This window comes from Prinia subflava, chromosome 4 (assembly GCF_021018805.1).
Source record: "Prinia subflava isolate CZ2003 ecotype Zambia chromosome 4, Cam_Psub_1.2, whole genome shotgun sequence".
Lineage (NCBI taxonomy): Eukaryota > Metazoa > Chordata > Aves > Passeriformes > Cisticolidae > Prinia > Prinia subflava.
The window spans coordinates 36,865,793-36,886,349 of NC_086250.1; positions in this window are offsets into that span (position 1 = coordinate 36,865,793).

Here is a 20,557-nt window from a genome sequence, read left to right on the forward strand (position 1 = left end):
CTTTTCTTGCTTTGACCTTTTACTTTTTTTTTTCACACTTATCTCAACACTTCCTCTCAGGCAGTGTCCTCCCATTTTCTTTCTTTACGTCCTTTGCTTGTCAGTCATAATCTCCTCACTCCTAACTAAGCTGTTGTGCTTCATCACAGCCTTGTTACATCTAGTCACTCATCCTCAAAACATACTGCAATTGGAAGAATTTTCTGTACTAAGTCTGTAGGAAGTAAAGCAGATCTACACATCAGCGTAAGGTGGAGGGGGAAGTTGATTATTTGAAACAAACATCAATTTTGTTCCATTGGTATGGATGGTATATAGGCTCTGTTTAGTGCAATGAAATTGGCATAAAGGATGGACCAGCACTGATGTGTTATTATTTAGTAGATGTTGATCTCTTCAAAACCATTTTGGACCATTCCAAAGACTTCTTATCTAGCTGATGCCTGGCACATCCTGAGGGATGGCAGCCCACAGGCAGCTTTGCTGCAGATGTCTTGCCTTGGGGAGGATCCTGTGCTTGGTGGGAGAGATGAAGAGTAAATCCTTCCTACAGGAGCTGATAACCTCTAGGCAATGCCATTATAGTCAGAGTCCTGCAAGAGAACAATGATTATTGATCAGCCTGGTCTAGTGGAGGGTCCATCAGTCATGGCAGGTGGCTTGAATCCAGATGATATTTAAAGATCCCTTCCAATACAAACCATTCTGTGATTCTATGATTTCACAAAATCAAAAAAAAAATGCAGGGACCTCTTCAGCTGCTGTTACACATCTTTCAGCAGAGGTTCAGGATAAGAATCTGTTGCACAAAAACTTTGAATTGGAAAAAAGGTGATCATACTGAGCAATTGTCATCTGTGAGAAGGAAAACAAGCATAACCATGAATAGCTACATTGTCTTGGTCATTTCATTTGGAACTGAAACAGTACTGAAAATTTTCAGGACACATTATAAACTGTGCACAATGCTCATCCTTTTTTGATATACTATCTTGTACTTACAAACAAGTCTTAGCCTGGACTAGGCAAACCACAAGTTCTGTATTTTACATTACATTTGAATAGTCTCACAGGCATGCAACATATCCCGTATTTTAAAGCTGGGAATTAGGAGAAAAAGAATTTGGTGTTTGGGATTTTTCCTTGTCTTTGACTCTTACAGGATGGTGGCTAGGAATCCTAGCTCCTAAACTTATGTTTGGAAAGTAATTGGTGTTGCCTTTGAATGTGAGGAATGAAGAGATTCGCCTGAGAATGTGATTTCTTTTTTGCTAGAGAAATATTATGGGGGCTTGAAGGTATTGTTTTGACATCTTGATTCTTCTCACAGGAAATGGCATTGCATGCATCAGACTCTCACAAATTAAAGAACTGCTAGTTTCACAGAATCACAGAATGGGTCAAGTTGGAAGGGACCACAGTGGGTCAGCTGGCCCAACCTCCCTGCTCAAGCAGGGTCATACAAGAACACACAGCACAGGATTGGATCCAGATGGTTCTTGAATATCCTGAGTATCTTGAACATCCACACCCTTGCTGGGCAATCTGCTCCAGTGTGCAGTCCTTGACTCTTGGTCTTCATCAAGGGCACATGGGCACTGCTGGCTCATGGGCAGCTTGTTACCCACCAGGACTCACAGGTCCTCCTCCTCAGAGTTCTTCCCAGCAGGTTGGCCCACAGCCTGTGGTGGTGCATGGGGTTATTCTTCCCCAGGGGAAGGACCCTGCATTTGCCTTTGCTGAATTTCAGAAAGTCCTTCTCTGTCCATGGTCCTTTTGAAGAGCTCACAGCTCTCTGGGGTATTGGCCAGTCGTTCCAGCTTTGTGTCAGCAGTGAACTTGCTGAGGAGGCACCTGCTCCTTCATCCAAGTCATTGATGCATAAGTTAAACAATGTTTGACCCAGTATTGAACCTTGGAGGACACCACTAGTGACAGGCCTCCAACCAGACCCTGTGTCACTGATTATGGCCCTCTGGGATTTGCCAGTTCTCAATCCACCTCACTCATCCAGCACCTCCTGAGTTTGTTTATGAGGATATTATATTGTGTTTCACTGACATGTTTATTTATTTATATGACTTACATCTACATGGTTATTCAGTGGTGTATTTTTTATGATACTGATGGTAACTGACTGATCAACAGTGGGGTAGGAGAGATGGTCTGATGGAGTGGTGGTTACCATGCCTGTGGTGGGAATCACTGGGAAAATATTTTGAGTGATGGAGGTGTTTGCTTTGTGCTAGATGTTCACTGAAGGATTATTAGTTCATGTTATTTGCATTATAGACTTGTGTGTTTGGCTGAGGAAGACTTTGCATGTTGAGGATCAGCTTGAAGATGATGTAAAGAGGATGAAAGCACAGCACAGAAACACATGAGCTTATAGAGAAGAGAAATAAATGACAAAATGGAGTAAAAAATTTCCACAAAAAGGTGATTGACCTCTGAATCCTGATATTCAAAGATAAAAAACACCTTCAAAATATGTTCCTGGGAAATAGAATTAATAAGTCTCTTGACTTCTAGGAGTCATGAGATTAATAGAGCTACAGATTTTATGGCACATAATAGTTTCCCAATCTCAGTTAAACTCCTGATGCTCCATAAATATATTTTTGTTGTTCTTTTAAAGACAACTCCAATGGGGATAAAGGAGAGATACTAAATGACTGAATATTGCTTACAGTTCTATTCACTAAGAGCTGTTCCTCTATGTTGCTTTCTTTAGAATAGAACAATCTCTGTTGAAGCTTTATATTAGGAATTTGTCTAACATTCTGCCATTAAATTATTTTCTTCCTAATTAATTAAAAATCATGAAATATATTGAAAAAATTTAAAGATGCTCCTCTCAGATGCAGCTATAGGAATATTTTCTCTCACTATACAGATTACAATGGATTTCAGAAACCTAAAATATTGATTTTTCATGCTTTTAAATTAATTTCATCTGTAGATTTAACAAGTTTAATAAATTGGTGTTCAAAACCACCAGATGTAGTGAAATATACAAAACCTGATGCAAGTATCATTTCAACAAATAAATTGATTCATGATAATTGAGTTGTCTTTCCAGAGCACTAGAAATGGACTTTTGAAAAAAGAGGAGAAAAAAAATTCTCTTAAAGGGAAAAGGTTTTCTGAAAAGATGAAACCAAACCTTTTCCCTTTTTTTTTGCCGGGAGATTATTTCTTAGGTCAGGGTATATAAAGGTAGTCATTCTCTTTAACTACACTTGTTTACCTAATATTATCCTCAGACTAGCTTTAGTTCATGCAGAGCTGCTTAGTAAATGAAGCAAACCAAAACTTCTGTGGCTTTTTGTTTCTATAAATAGAAAAAGATAATAAAGTAATTTATCTGCCTTTCACGGCTACTTTCACATTCAACTCATGTGCAAGATTTAGCATATCATTTAAATCTACTCTGTACAAAAGGACTTTTGAGATCAGTCAGGGGGTTTGGTCTCAGAAAAGCAGATACAAATTTAGAGAATATACTTTGGTTTGTAGTTCTTATGACAGTATGTACATTGACAAAGCTTGTGCTGACCATGTGTCAGTCTTCCTGACATTTTGAAGCATGCAGTTCCAGATTTAGTTTTCATGAGCATGTGTTTTAGAGTAGAAAACAATTGACAGTGCAGCCTAAATAAAGTTGGCACAATTTACTTTTATCTGGTGAGCTGAAGAGCTTTGTGCTTTCTGCAGCACACCGTGGCATGAACTCTATGGATCTTGGTAGTACTGTGGTGAGTGGGCTTAGGTCCAGAGCAAAACCAGGGATCAACAGCTTCCAGGGTGGTTTTTTGCAGACAGGGCTCACTAGGACAGAGAAATGTCTTGATTTTCAGATTTTTCTTGATCCCCAGTCTGTGGATACTGAGGGTGAGGAGGACTGACAACATACCAGCACCAAGGAATGCCTAAGCTCATGCAGAAGCTTGTGCAGTGTGGTGCGCAGTTTTGATGTGATGCTCTGGAGGGCTGGTGCAGATCAGGCTTGTTAAGATGGAGAGCCACTGCCATATTTCCTGGTTTTGTTTGTGTTTTCAGGAATGAATATGACTTTTGGTTGTGCTAGCTAGACCAGAGCTAATAGAAACCACAGTACCAAATGGGCTCTGGCACTGTTTCCCTGCTGCAGCAAATGACAGTACCATGAAACCGCCTCATAAAACATTTTGTGTGGTCATGTTTCCTTCTGATCTCTATGCTATCAGTGAAATAAAAGCTTAAAGTGTAGCAGAGGCCTGAAGTGGTATCATTATGTTAAAAAAAAGGGTTGCTTCCAAAGTCTTAATAAAAATTATACTGAATAATCAGGAAATAATTTGGGACTTTTTTAAAAATGAGGAAATGTTATAATTGTCTTCTATTAAAAAATGTATTTACCTAGGTAGAGGAAAAAAAACCTCTAAACAAACCACAAACTTTACCTGAAGAATTTTATTAGATTTCTTTTTTAAAAAAAGAATTTCTTCTTTGTTGTTATATCAGATTTTGCTATGACAAAACCCAATAACAAACAGAAAAAAACCCAGCAACTGAAAAAAGGAGCAAAATGACCAAAAGAAAAATGTTGTGGAGCCAAAGGTAAGCAATTTAAGATAAATAAAAGATATCTAGTTTTACAGTTTCATGGCTGATTAGTAAATCACAAAGATGAAAATGGCTCAGAAGTTAATGAGTAGCTCAAAATGACCCCTATGAAACAAACTGTGAGAAACACTCTTTGATATTTTCTTTCTCATAGCTTTTTCCAGAGAAAGAGAAATAATTTACTTGATGGTCAATACTTCCAATTTTTGCAAGACTAAAGGAGAATCTGTTTCCAAGGCTGCAGAGACTTTTGTATTTCATTCAGTAGCAAAATATATTTGCCAGAACTCGACTCATAGGCCATGGGGTAATGTGGCAGTCAGGAATCAAATCTGTCAATCTTTTGTTGAAGGTTATTTTCTGATTTTATCATTGTACAAATTATGGTTTGAGACAAACCTACCCAACTATTTTTTTTCCAAATTACCTGCACTGTTTTAATAGCTTTTGCAACTGTCAAATAGGGTTTCATAGGTCTTGTTCATTTGGACCCATTTGAGTGACAAATTACTGAATTCTGTTAATGCCATAAAAATTTATGACTGCTTTCAATACTTCAGCAGCTATTGATCCAATAAAAAATTTATAATGCTGCAGAAAGAAATTACCTTTGTAATGATCTTACTGCATAACCAGTATGTATTGCACAGTATATGAAAGGGGTGGGCGAGAAAGTCTCTTTTAAAGGAATTATTTTTATGCAATACAGCAAGAAACCATCCATTCAGTGAAGTACTAATGATATTTAGATCTGCAGAAAACTGATAATAGAGTTTTTTGCAGCTTGTTTCAACCCCTTGATTTCTGACACAGATGAAAACCTGTGTAACTGCCTATGGTGGTTCTGTTTTCTTTGCTGAAGTTCTGTAAAATCTGCTGTGACTTCGGCAGACTCAGTGGAGTTTCTGAAACACGTGAAGTAACACAAGCAGCAAACTATCAGTCCTGTTCTGACTGGATCTCTTTGTGTATGCCCACAGAGATACTGGTGAGCACATCATAAATCCCTGTATACACAGGAACAGAAATGTTGCTGTGTAGCTGTTTGTTTTTTCATGCTCTTGTTTTGAACTTAAAGACTTTAAAAAATACGGTAAGTTTGATTGAAAAATAACAAGCAAGTCTTAAGTAGTTTTTTTTTTTTGGAAGTCATTTTTAGAGTGTTTTCTTCTTAACAGTTGTATGGCCAGGCATTATCACATTAAAAACATTCTTGGAAAGCTGCATGCTATCCTAAATCTGAGATCTACCCTTAGACCTCAGAAAAAAACCATAAGATCATTGTGCTTGCAAGGTTTGTCTCTAAGGACCTTAGATCAATAGACATTTGGAATATTAAGACTGAGCTGCTATTTTCCTTTGATGTGGACCAAAATAAGAGCAAGAAATACAATGAGACACTAGTAAATAGATATGACATGCGACCCAACTCAAGAGAATGCAAAATTTGCTTTCTCCTGTTTGAGGTCAGGAGAGAAAGTTTGCATGAGTTTTGTTATTCTGTGACTGCAGAGTGTAGAAATTGTATTTATTACTGGATTCTTGGCAAAGGAAGGGCCAGCATGAAGGTTATATTAGCAATCTCTTACATCAGCCTATTTATTTTCCATCACATTACACCACTACAGGCTGAGACTATTTAATATAGATATGCCAAGTAGTGAATTTCTTAGAAATATAAATATTACTAACACCTTTCTTCCCCGAGTTTGCAAATTCATTTCTGTAACATTTTCCTTTGTGGCCTTCTTACTATAAATTCATGGAATCCTTAAAAAAAGCTGCACATGCTGTAGGAAGAACTTTGTAGAACTCACTCATTTTGTCCCCATGCTACAGCTTTTTGAACTCACCATTTCTACAGTTGGAATTAATCGCCTTTCTTGTCAAGCTTGAACATAGCCATGGCACAGCAGTAATAGCAAAAAAGGCCCTGTGGGCTCCCTATTATTAACTTCATCTTTTCTATCAATACCATGATTATCTTTGCATCTGCCTTTAATGAGACAGATAAAAAATGCAGTAATTTTTACAAAACATCCTAATTTCACAGGCCCATGGGAATTTATTTCCTTATTATTGCTTTTGTTTCAGTAGTGTTTTCTGTCAGATCTGTGGATTTAGTGTGGGAAAATACCTTTCAATTGTTTGTCATTTGTGACTACATCAACCAAAAGACAAAGTTAGCTAATTTTCCTTAGGAAACAACTGAAGGGGAAACACTGTCAAATTCCATCTGTCTTCAGTTCAGCTGGAAAGAGCAGAAACACCTGCCTGGAGGGATGGAGCTGTGCATCTCTCTGAAGCCACAGGACTGGAGTGCTCTTTCTCAGATGCCCAAAACCTGTCAGGTGTAATTCGAAGAGACCTTTTCAAGCCTTCAGAACATGACATCATGGTAGCACAGACGAAACTAGTGAAAATTCAAGTGATCTTTATGTAAAAAGAATTATGCCTAGAAATACCATAAAATAAATAAAACTTTATGTTTAAGCATGCATGTTGTCTGGATACAATTTTCCAGAGCAGGATGCTTCATTTTGAAGGGACTGCAACCTCATTTTGTAGGTGAGGTCATAACTCATGACACTTGCCATTCCTTTCTGACTTCCACTGTTTTTTAACAGATTGAATCTCTGCATCTTGCATTTAAAATTTAATAAATAATTTTTTCAATTAGGTGAATCAGAGGCAAAGTATTAATATTCAATCAATACTTCATCTCACTATCAGAATTCACCAATATATTTTTAGAACGTCATATTTCAAGAGGTAACAGCTATGCTTTGTTTGTTTTGAGTTGTAAAGGAAGGACCAGTTGTAAAGGAAGGAGCAGTCTTAAAATTCTGTTCACAGAAACCTCCCGTGGATCTCCCAGAGATGGGGGAGTCCGCTGTAAGTTGCTCTGCATCCCCCCTCTCCCACATCCAGGGGTAAAGGTCTGTCAAGAACAGAGACAGAACATGTCCCAAGCCCAAGGCTGCATTCCCAGCTGATGTCTTAATCAAAACCAATGCTTCTTTGTCATCACAGAAATTATATAAAGCCTCAACACCATTTTCTTTCTGAACTCTGTTCATTGCTGAACTCTACTGCATTAGATATTTCAAGAAGGTGAGAATAGCTCATGGTGAGAAGAACAGAAGCCTCCTTTAGCTATGGAAATCTGTGAGTGTCTGTGGCTGGCTTGCCCTGTGGACTGATTCTAACTTGACATGAATGTTGATGGGCAAAGGACAAAAAGTGAAGGTACGGTGGAAGGAAACAGTCACTTAAAAAAAATATATATATAAAATAGGATACGTGGCAGTGGTTTCACAGACAGGTTAAATACTTACAAAGTGATGCAGAATTGACAGAGTTTTCCTTCAAATTGAAGGTTCTGCACAGAATACACAGGAGTCCTCTCTCTCCCCCAGAGTGAGTTATTCTGAAGAAACTGAAAAACTGGTATCTAGGATGATGACAAACCAAATAATGTCTTCCCATACATCTCTGATAAGCACCTAGGATAACTCAAAAAACTGAATGAAATTATTCAACATATTATTATAGAAGTACAAACTTGTAACTCTTTCCTAAGCACTGATAGAAAGCAGACAACCCAATCCTCTTGATGTTTGTACTTAATAAAGTAGTACTTACATATTTCTCCAGCAGCAGGGACAGAATAATAGCCTGAGACAACATAGGCAAACTGTGCATTGCCTTCTAAACTACTGAAGACATTTGAAAAGTTCTCAGCATGTTTGTATCTCTCTTCTAATTAATTCAGAACTCAGACAGATCCATTAATTTTTCTTTGCGCAAAAAAATGTCATCAGTCTTGCCAGAAGAAAGTCAAGAGTTTTCCATGATGAATCTCCTCAGCCTCTTGTCTCTTAGGCATCAAATACTCTTGTATTTGGCCCTGGAGCACCCTTTCCCATTCTGAATGTGCCAAAAAGATATGCATTGCTGATGGTTTGGTTAGAGGAAGACAGATTTCAGTGCCTTGCCACAGAAGTGTTGTGAGATCCCATCATGTAAAAAATACCTACTTTTACACTTCTAATGTCAGGCTCAGGTATTCATGTGCATCTGAACTTCCTTCTAGTAAGGTGCACCCCATGGCTAAAATAGCCACCTCCATCACCTTCAGGTTTGGTAACAGCCCTGGAGAGAAGATGGTACCTGTGATAGCCCAGCTCCGCAGCCAACTCATGTGGGAGCTGTGGGAGGGTTCAAGAACTTGAATAAAGAGGCACAGATGAAAAGCAGAGACAATTTCTTCACTCTCCTCAGGTGGAGGTGGTATATGCAGTAGCACAGCTATGGGCCAAAGGCATCCCTTCCCTTTGTTCAGGCTGTGTGTTATTGCTTTCCCTCAGCCTGAAGGAGAGCTCATGGTCAGACAGCAAGCTCAGCAAGATGGAGCTCTTATTGCCCTTGTGGGTTCACATTCACATGGGGTACATCTGCCATCACAGGTTTGATGCCACAGAAAGTGGACATAGTCAAGGAACAGCTGTTCCACAATGGGATACACACTTCATCCCTTGTTGTGGGGCACAGCTGCTGTTTCCCCCTCTCTTATGGAACACAGTTGTGCATGGAGCACAGGTGTGTGCATCTCTGTAATGCAAAAGTCAGGACTGCCAGTTTTGTGCTGGCAGGATGAGCACAGTCTTTCAGAAAGGACACCACCATTGCTTTGCTTGTCTAGTATCAATGTTCTTCAGCCAGAAGATAGAAAATTCCCACCTGCAGTGGGTGGGCATTGCAACAAACAGGGAAGAAAAACAGAAGAGCAGGGAATTCAGGGAGGGACAGGGCTACTGTTGTAGGAATATCCCACAGAATGCCTAAGTTGGGCTTTCTGAAGTAACCTAGCAAAAATTTCTGAAAGGAGAGGGAAAATATAATAACTCTTTCATTTATTCTTTACTTGAGTAAAGCCTCTGAGGAAACATGTTATTATCATTTGAAATTATGATAGTATTATAAATTACATTTTAAATCATTTAAGTCAATATATTTCTTTTACAGCTCTGTGTAGATACATAGGAAAGTTTTTTGAGCAGCACTAAAAATAAGTAAGGGAGAAAGAGCAAGAAAGTGAAATGAATGTAATTCTGCCACTGACATGGTCAATATTTTATTATGACTTCATAAATCTAACTGTCCCAAACTGTCCTTGGTAAAAAAGTGAAACAAATTACTGTCGTCAAGCTCCCTGTAGGTGTTAATGTGTGACATTAGTGTGGTCTCCACTCTCTGCACAGCATTGAATCATTCAACTGAAAATGCAACATTACTTTCTTACTTTGCAGCTGACAGGGATTATTGTTTGCCCAGCCAGAATCTGTCAAAATTAAGGGGCTAAAGGAACATCATATCTCAGTGCTGTTTCTGAAACAAAATTCTGTAGCCACCATCAAGAAACACTAGACCAAAGCTACTCTGTTAGAAAATCTCAGCCTTAACTTACTGATGCAAAGATTTTGTTTGCTTTTCCAATTGCATTATAGAAGCATACTTTTTTTTTAAAAATTTTCTTTCTTCTTAGACTAAGAATCTATGCCCTTAACAAAACCATTGAGAGCCACAACTTGCAAAGTACTTGGCTTATTTTTGACATTGTCCTTTTGGATAGTAGTTAATTTTTCAGAGAGATATCTTAATTTGTAAAACCAATTAAGTATGTGACCAATTTGTTGTGATTAAAGATGAGTAAACATTTGGGGACATTTTTACAGGAGCGCACAAAGTACCTGATGGAACATGATGACAAGTCCTAGCTGGAACAAATGCCAAACTCTGGAAGGGACTGCAGTTTAAAAAAGCATATTATAGATTTGCTCAACTTGAATTCACAAAAACACAGGAAGTTCTTGGGCTTACACCAAGGTTCAGAGTTTTCTTCCTAGCTGCAGCTCTGGAATGTCAGGGAGACACTACTCTTTTTCCAAAAGTAGTGAGATCTTTTGTCAAGGCCTTGTAATGTGTAATGACAAATCTGTTTAGAAGGTGCCTTAGTCTTAAATAGCATTATGAAAAATTAATCAAATCCTGAAAAAAAAATCATAATTTTAAAAAGAAAATCCATGAATGACACTAATCTAAATAGACGCTTTAACTTTTTCCTTAACTCGGTGATCATACTAGTGCGTTCAGGATGAATGTCTGTACTCACCACCTAAATGCTCTTTACATGGGCTTGTTACTTTATTGATAGTCACCACAATGAGGAAAAAAATTGAATCTTTGGATGGTGATCCAGATCTCCAGTTCTAGTCCTGGTGTCACTTTCACTGGTTAGTCCAGTGAAGGTTAAGCCTAATGGTGAAGGAGGCTGCAGAACAGTGTACTGCTCTATCAGTGGCTATAAGAGAAGATAAGCATCAGAGGAAAATCCTCAGGTCTATTAATCAAACTTATTGAATGTTCTGAAAATATTTTTTTTTCCTTAGGAATTTCCTGAAAAAGAAGTAAATAGTAAGAAAACATTTTGATGAGTCACCTAAATAACAGCCAGACTATTTTTCTCTAATGACGCAGCAACATTAAGACCAGCTTGACCTGGGAACATTTTGTCTTTTAATGAAAAGGGCCATCAGCTGTGAGTCTTCCTTGCTGAATATGATTTAGCCAGAATTCTTTCTATAGAGAGTAAATTTAACTTGTTAAATGCCACTGTAACTAAGACCTTTGTGTAGGACAGCCATTTTATAACAAAATCCAGTGTAACGCATACTGATGTTATCTTGCCATTCTACACAACAGCTTTCTAAAGTGAATGAAGGACTTTCATTTAGCTGCAAAAGAAAAATATTCCAGCCTGGTGGGCACTGAGTAGAAAAGTGTCTTCAATTCATTAAATGGTGCTGAATATTAAAGCTATTTTTCACTGCATTCTTAAAAAATTGTTTGTTTGTTCTCAGATGATTGCACATTCTCCTTCCATTTTTAGCAGTTATTCACTAAAGTCCTGCAACAATGAAGGGAGGCTGAGGATTATACTGGATTATACTGTTTGCTTTGTAGATTTTATATACACACATGGAAACAAGTGCATTTATAGAAAATATTCCATGTACCCCATGTACCTGGCAGAAGGAAAACCCTAATTTCCAGTTCTGGTCTGAGAATGCTCGCTCATCCCTGACTAGCCATCTATTGAAGCAAAGGATCTCTGAGCTCCCAGTAGGACAGAAGAGATGATGATGATTGTTTTTTGTTATTTTATTGAAATGCCCAATGATTGGAGATTACCTGCAGCACTTCAGCCATCGAATCAAGACTGGATATAAGGAAAACACAAATAAAAATTCTTAAATACTAAAAAATTTCAAAACACTTTTGTAATCAAGTACTCTTTCTACATGGATTCTGTAAAACCTGGCATGCTCATGCCTTTGTCCCTATGCATTCCTGGTCTATTTACTTATTCTCTGATGGATTCCAAACTCACCACTTTGCAGTAACAGTAATGAAGAATGATGATCCACTGGTGAAAATAGCCTTGATTCAGTCTGCACTGCAATAGGTAAGAACATGTCAAGGGCAAGGCATAAGTATGCTGTTTACTAAGATCTTTGGAGTCAATTTCTGCAATGTACTCAGTGATTTGGGACATTTTATTGAATCTCAGTTGTCCTCTCACCAAACAGCTAAGAATAGCTTTTGCTATAAAAAGATAGGATTTTGCCATTCAGTATTCTTAGCTTGCTCTGATATGGAAAGTTTAAAAAAAAAAAAAAAAAAAAAGGGTAAGGGCAAAAACTTATTGTTATTGCTTACAACATACACTAAGAGGGATTACCCAGGCTGGACTGGAAGCCAATTGTCCCAGCTTTCCTTGGGAGAGTTGAGTGCTAACCATCTCTTGAGATGGGATGGTGTGCCAGCCCCCTGAGGGCACAGGCTGGGCTCCCCTGTGCCTGGGCCAGAGAAAACAACAGATATCTGTGTCAGTCACTCTCAGAGACCTGTGCTCTGTTTTAATGCCCTGTAACAGAGTTCAGTGGGGACTTTCCTGTAGGCATACCATCACAGAGTCTTAAAATTCCCCAGACCCACCAAAACTTTTCAAAGCCAGACTGCAAGTGTATGCCCAACATAGGAAATCAGAACTTGATATCAGAGCTTTGAATTCATAGAGCTTTTTGCAGCAAATTTAACTTTACATGAACCAAGTGCACTGCTCTCCAGTTCTGATATGTTCTTTTGAAGATATCTGCTAGTGCAGGGGAATGTAAATCATTCATGGGGAACTAAAAATATTGATGATACGTTGTGATGTTTCCCCCTTGGTCTCAGATGTTTATCAGCTATCAAGTTCTCTTGGCTCCTCTTGAGGATTTTAAATTTAAAATAAGCAAGTGAAATCCAGTCAAAACTTCCTTAAGGACATACCTGCTTTTCCCAAATGAAAAGGTAGCATCCAAAGCATGAATAATCTCTTTTACTAAATTAATATGCAGCAATGAGCCCTAGGTTTGGGCTTTGACTTCATCTTAATTATCTGGTAGCATTTCAGAGATCATTTATTCCACCAGAATCTCTTCTCCAGACATTATATAACTGCATTTCAAGGACTGTGCTCTGCTTTCAGGTTAATACTAGTGTATCTGAGAACGATTTTCTTCACTGGGCTGACTTCTGATTTACCTCAATATAACACCAAAAATAGAATCTAGCCTCAATGTACATGAGACTTAGGTCTTTTCTCTCTCACATTTTGGTGATATAACACTTTAAGGTACAACAAGTTGATATCTGGGGAATAGCTGAAGAGCTGTGCTGCCTGGGAAATATATATATATTTTATGAATAGCAAGTGCCTTTTTCTGCTGCATAAAACTTGATAGCAAATACATTTATTTCATTCTAAGCTACGCTTGTCCTAGAAACTGTTCATAAAATAATTTCGTTTCAATGCAAAAATAATAATTTCAATGACAATACATGCAACAACTTTATACCACAGGGTGGCTCACTTGGTCAGAAATGAAAATTCATACCCACTCTGGCTCTACAAGGCATCTCCTCTGCTTTTACATCTGACCCAACAGCCTGTGTTAGAGGAGTGGCAGGAGAGTTTCTCAGCTTTTATAACCTCCTCAGCTCCTGATGATAGCTACCAACCTGGTGGTATGTGCAGCTATCCCTAAACTTTGCTTGAGGAGATGATTTCCAAAGAGCTTTGGCGCTGCTGCAGTGAGTTGCTCAGTGCTATTCCCAGACAGAGGGACAGCTGTCTGTCTGATGGATCTCTGCTGTTTGAGCAGTGAGTAGCCTATGATCAAAGTATTCATCTCACACAGCTCTGGGTGCAGCCCATCCTTTTAATGTTCAAACAGAAGTTCTACAGTATTGTGTCCTTGTAGTTCTGCAGTAGAGTCACACCCTGCTGTTCAAATGCACCTTTATGCAGCATTTTTCTCTTCTGTAAATTTAGGTATCTTGTCCGGCAATTTTACTTCTAGAATACAATTTTTCCTAAGGAACAGAAAAATTATGTGGCACTGAAGTACACTTGAACTCTTCACAACCTTCTGCAAACACTCCCAGGGCAGTGCCTGACAAACCATCCCATGAGACTGGACTCATGCATCAGTTTTAAAATATATCATAGAATCATGTCATAGAATATCCTGGATTGGAAGGGACCTTAAAGATCCCATAGTTCCAAACTCCCTGTAAAGGACAGCGTCACCCTTCACTAGACTAAGTTACTGAGAGCTTCATTTGACCTGGCTTTAAACACTTCCAGGGATGAGGCATCCATTACTTCTCTTGAAAACATTTTCCAGTGCCTCATCATAATATTAACTTCTGACAAAGGCATGCTTTTCCATTAAAAATATACAAATCTACCAGATCCTTCTCCAGCATGATCCAGACTATGTTTCTGAAAAAAAATTTTATCTTTCTCCTTCCAACTGGTTCCCATTTTGGTTCTACCCTCTGACACCCTTAACAATTTTCTCTGTCTCCTGATTTGCCTCTGGTGCTGGTCTAGCACAGGGATGGATGGGTCCCTGAAGCCATTTACAAAAGTTTTGTGTGTATCTCTACAAGAAAGGAAGAACAAATGAAGACAAAAAATGAAATGGAATGACAAAATAAAAGAGAACACAATGGTTTCTGCTTCCATCCTCTGTAAGAACTTTCTCTTCCCAAATGATGTCTCCTACTGCAGGTGTTTATTTCAATATATTCAGAAAAGACGGAGGAAAATAGCAAACAGCAAAGCTTCATTTTAGCAAAATGAATGGAAAATCATTCAACATTTATAAGGAGTGGAAGAGAGAAGGGGGAACAAAAGGTAATGAAGCCAAAATATCCAAAATACCAAAAATATAAATGTTCTGCAGTGGTTCGTGACTAAATCTTTTGTTGATCTAATTCAACATAATCAAAGTCCTCCCAAGCGTGCACACATGAATCAAAGTGCCAGTTTTCCTTCCCATTAGCTTTAGTCCAGCTAATCCAATTCTTCCAAAACTCTTGAAACACATGAGGTGTTCATTGTTCCAGTGTCAGGGTTTTTTCATCCTAAGTCTAGCACATGGTGAGCAGGAGCTTGCCTGAGTCAGTGACCTGACTTTTGGAGCTCTCGGAGTCACAGCAGTGAGATCAGGGCCTGCAAGAGGAGCTCAGCAAGCTCCAATCTTAGCTACCTGTACATGATGGGAGACAACTACTCATTGAATTTACCAATAATTTCTACTCTTTATTCCAAATGGATGGATCAACATTCATGCTCAGATTAGAGAAGTGACAACTGGAAAAATTCAAAAATTAATTATTTTATTGGAAGTTAAACTTTAAGAAAAGCCCATCCCTTCAGCTTTTGGAAAATTTCCCCCATTCTTATAATTTGTCTTTTTGATGGCCATTTCTTACCCCTGAAGATTAGGCTTTCACCACATACTCTGCATGTCACTGCCTTATGACTAATGTGTGGTAAAAGAGCATGTGATTTAATCTGTGCCACCTGGATTTAAAGTCTACCTGAACAGTATTTCTAGTGTAATATTCATGCAATATTCATAAGTAATAACCACAATGGTTTATTAAGTTTCTGAGAGAAGAAGAAATAGTACATGTAATTAATCTGGTCATGTTATCATGGTCATTTGTTATATTTGCTGATTAGCTCAAGGGAATGTAAACCCTTTAAAGAAAACTGCCAGTTGTTCTTGTGGATAAACAGACATCTACAAGAGGCAGATGCTCTTGGCTTACAGGTTCACAGCCCAGTCATAATGATATGAAGTAGGAGAGGTATGAAGCTTTACAATATGTGCTTTTTTAGCTACATGAGGGTTTGAAATCCAACTTTAAATCCATGCCTGCTCAAGCTGCTTCCTGGGATTGAGTCATGATTCATCATAACTGTAACACTTCCAATCAACAAAAGAGAGGTTTCATAGTTGAGGGAACAGCATTTTGTTATCTCTATCCATCTGTGCTTTAACTACAGGATTCTTTCTGCTTTGGCTTCCCAATTTTATATTCCATCTGTATTATATTCCATCTTTTCCATCCACTGAAGGATGAGCCAATATTTCCTGTGATGTTGAAAATCTCAAACAATCTTTTTTTTTTCCCCCAAAGAAGATGTATTATAGAAACTGTTTTGTTGAAGCATTGGTTTTGGTGGTTGTACTGAAAGAGCCATGTTTTGAAAAGAATCCTGTTTTATAAGGTCTGAACTGATCAGTCACTTTTATCAAGGTGCCTTTACATTCAAAATATCTTTGCTGTTCAAGCTGATAAAATGTGGTCAGATAGGAATGCTAGCCTCTGTGTATTTATTTTTATCTGGATATGATCCGTGAAACTGCACTTTATCCCATTTCACTTCTTCCAAAACTGATTGAAAGAATTTCTTGAAATGGTTTATCAGGCCAATGGGCAGAAATAAGCAGTATAGCTTATGTAAAAGCTTTTCTTTTCAACTTTCTTATTTCTTTTTATATATAGAAGGATGAACAGAAGAAATCTGATGAAGTAAGATAATGGTGTGTTACTCTTTTAAATAAAAGGCCATGCAATTATGAATAACATTACTTTGTTTTGATATTGCATGGTCTTGAAAGTCTCCAAAGTCATCCTTTGAGACTTGAAGTCAGTCCAAATAAATAAACCTATTTTGTAATTTTTTTTGAGTAAGACACAAATGGAATAAGTATAATAGATTTGTACAGGTTGTAAAATCTTAATGTATTAAGAGAGAGATTTTACTCATAAACAATTGCTTTCAGTGACCAATGACTGCTTTTGGCATCATTTTGGAGCTGAGTAATTTCCAGACTAATATGAAACTGGACAATGTTCTCATTTTGGACATCTTCCATTTTTTTAGAAATTAGACTCCAAACTGTTAGTTTCTGTGAGAAAAAAAATGGTCTTTTTCAAATGGTAGATGAAAAGTTAGTATTTCCTTCTTTTTTTTTCTTTAGATTTTTTTTTCAGATTTTTATCTATGTCTGATGCTACTGAACAGTCTGAAAGTAGGTTTACTTGTAAGGGAGGTTTGATTAAAGCTGAGAGGAATCTGTTACATAAATCTGTATGAATCTGTATAAAAATAAAAACATCTAATTTAAACATATAGTATCATACGATGGTTTAGGTTGGAAGAGATATTAATGATTATCAAGTTCCAGCTGCCTGCAGGGACACCAGCTATGCCTTGAACACTCTCAGAGATGGGGCATCCACAACTTCTCTGGGCTGAACTGAACTATAGATCTGAAATATAGATCACACTCATTTTCCATCTTTTATACAACTTCTGTGGATTGAGCTGATGTTCTGCATTACCATAAACAAAACACTTTTCAAAGTTTTCACCTTTCACCATGAGCTCAGAATCTGATGAGTGGTCACAGTAGAAGATCTGTACAAAAAATACTATAAAGGAAGGAACCAAGTGGGGCATAGTGTTGGGAAGATATTGGGAGGTGAAACTCACCTTCTGACTTGGACAATGATGCTAAAAGGGAGGGAGATATCTGTTGAACTGGTTCTTTTGTTCTGTGAGATTTCTGTGGCAGTAGGGAAAGGGTCCCAGGAATAGGAGGCTTGGCATTTGTGGCCCTCATTGACTATGATAAACAGGTTTAGAGCAACCTGTGAAAGGGTTGAAAAAACCCCACAAGACTAAATTAGATTAAGAGTTGCTACATGTTTTAGAATCAAGAGTAGTTTTTGTGACCTGAGAAATCTAAGCAGAAATAATTAGAGTTCTGTTAAGAGCTAGTGTTTAATTATGGCTGACAAAAATTTAATTGTTTAATCAAATAAGGTTTTATTACTAAGGCATCTATCTTAAGAACACCATGACAGAAGCAGAAGATTTTCAAAGATGTCTGTACAAAAATGTAGGCTGACAGGTTCCAAATATGATAATATAAGAAGCTTGCTGTAAGTTGTTGACATTTTTTATTTACCTCAAAAGGATTTGCTCATGAAGCAGCTGGTGTTTAGTTCAACCTTTTATCATATCAACTTAAACTTTGTCTTTCCCTTTCTTGTTAAGGGTAGTTTTGAAAAAAATTAACCATGATAGTGTATGAAAAGTGATGAGCAGGCAAATAGAGTTTGCAAATGTGGCAATGGAAGAAAAATAGTTTTGAGAATTTAAGAAATGGAACTTAAAGAATATTATCTGACGCAGAAAATGAAGAGGTTAGTAATATATTGTACTGGTTTGAAAGCAAAACCAATGAGACTCCAAGTTAGAAATACAATTTAATAGAGAGAAGAAAGAAACAACAAAAAAGGTAAAAATAAAATAAAATAAAATTAATGCAATAGTACAAAGGACCACTGACAGAGTCAGAATATAAACCTGAAACCCTGTTGGTCAGGGTGTTGGAAGCAGCCTGAGATAAGTCCTCTTGGAGTGACAGATGTGGCTCCGTTGGAATAGAGATGATCCTCAAGAAAGGGTCCAGTCTTCCTCTGGGAATCCAGTGGAAACAGGCTCCCTTGGTGTTTGGGATTGCGGGTTTTATCTCAGTGGAAAGGCTTTGGCTCCTCCCCCTGGGAGGAGCATCTCACAATGGAATGAGGTGATGTTATCAGTCCTGTGAGAGGCCTTAAATGGCCCATTCACAGGTGATGTCCCTCAGAGGAGGATGGGTGGAGGAAGAGATAAGAAGGCACTGCCTTATCTGGTGTTATCAGGTATCCATTACAGAAGGCATCAGCCCTCTTTCCCCCCCTAGAATTACAAGAGAGAAGGAACAATATCTCTCAACCAACTTCAACAGATGAAAATAGAATACACATTTGTTTGGGGTTAGATTTAGTTTTTTTCTTCCCACAGAATTTTTTCCCATAAGTTTCCAAGAAGCCTTGATGACTATTTAGTCAGAACAAAAGGAGTACTTGAGGGATATGGCAGCACGAGGCTACACCTATTGTTTTTGAGTCCCTGGGAGTGTCCCTCAGAGGGGAGAGATGATGAGCTTTGGGAAAGGCAAGAAGACAGAGCTGGGGGAAGGGAACTCACTCTCGCTCTCAGCGCCGAGGAGGACGGTCAGGCTGCCCCCCGTTGCAGGAAGAGCTCATGGCCATCGCTCTGCCTCTGCCTCGTCCTGGGAAATCTACAATCATCTGCTGTGTACCCGGGAATCCTGAGCTCGCTTTCTCCAGCCTCCCCCCACCGCCGCTGCCTCTTCGGAGCTTTGAGGTTCCCCTGCTGCTCTGTAGCCCTGCACTGCCCAGCCCTGCACTGCCCAGCCCTGCCGGGACACCCCTGCTGCTCCAGCTGCCAGCGCAGAGCTCCTCATCTCATCCACCAGCCCGGGACTTTTCCTTCCTTCCAGCTCGGCCTCTCGGAGCCCTGCAGGGGCACCCAGATCAAACTGCTCTGGGCTTTGTGAAAGAAAGCCCTTGAGGTTCCTGGTTCTGTTTATTATTAATGCTGTAGTTGTTGTTTGTTTGTCGTTTTGTCATATATACTAGTAAAGAACTGTTATTCCTACCCCCATACCTCTGCCTGAAAGCTCCTTTAATTTTTTTTAAATTGGAATAATTTAGAGGGAGGGGATTTGAATTCTCCATCTCTAGGGAGGTCCTGCCCCCTTCCTAGCAGATATCTGTCTTTCAAACCAAGACAACATTTTAGTTACATTTTTCAACCCAAGACATATATACACTTTGAAACATACATTAGCATAATAAGAATGATGTGTTTATATCAAATGAAGAAATGACAATACATTTCTCTGAGGAAAAAAGACCAGCCTTGAACACCTGTAACCAGATAGCTGGTGACATCTTGCTTCCAGTGAAAGTGAGATGGAAAAAAATTGTCATTACACTGAAATAAAACCATGAGTGTTCACAGAATCCTTGCTTTAAGCAAAAGTGCTAATTAAGATGTGAGTGGAGAGGAATTTTACCTGTGCCTGTGATTTGTTTTTGAGGCACTAAGGAATCAGGAATTCTGAAAGACTTGAATAATTTGGCAAATTCACAGGAAAAATATCTAAACCAATCTCACAAAATCAACTAACTGGCAACTGCCCCAAAACCATTATGAAAAATTAGGTTTCAAATAGGCAAGACAGTGACTTATGCCTTCTGAGCGTTGAGGTAAGGGCATCCAGTTGTAGTGTGTAAGTGGTACTGCTGAATGACCAGGCAGGAATCAACTGCAGATGGTGCTGATGGGCTTTTTACACAAATTAATTTGCATGTTTTGTCCCCCGTACAGTGAATCTCTCAATTGCTCTTCTGAAATACCAAGGTTAGAAATGAGAAGATAGGAAATATTTCCAGCATTTACCAAATGTCAGTTCTGTAAAATAAACAACCAGCTCACCTGTCTACATGGAAATCACCCACATAGTTAAACTTGTATCAAGCTTTGCTGTAAATCCTGAACTTCTTGAAATCAGGGAAACTCAGGGTAACTTAAAGGCTGAGAGTTCTCAGACAG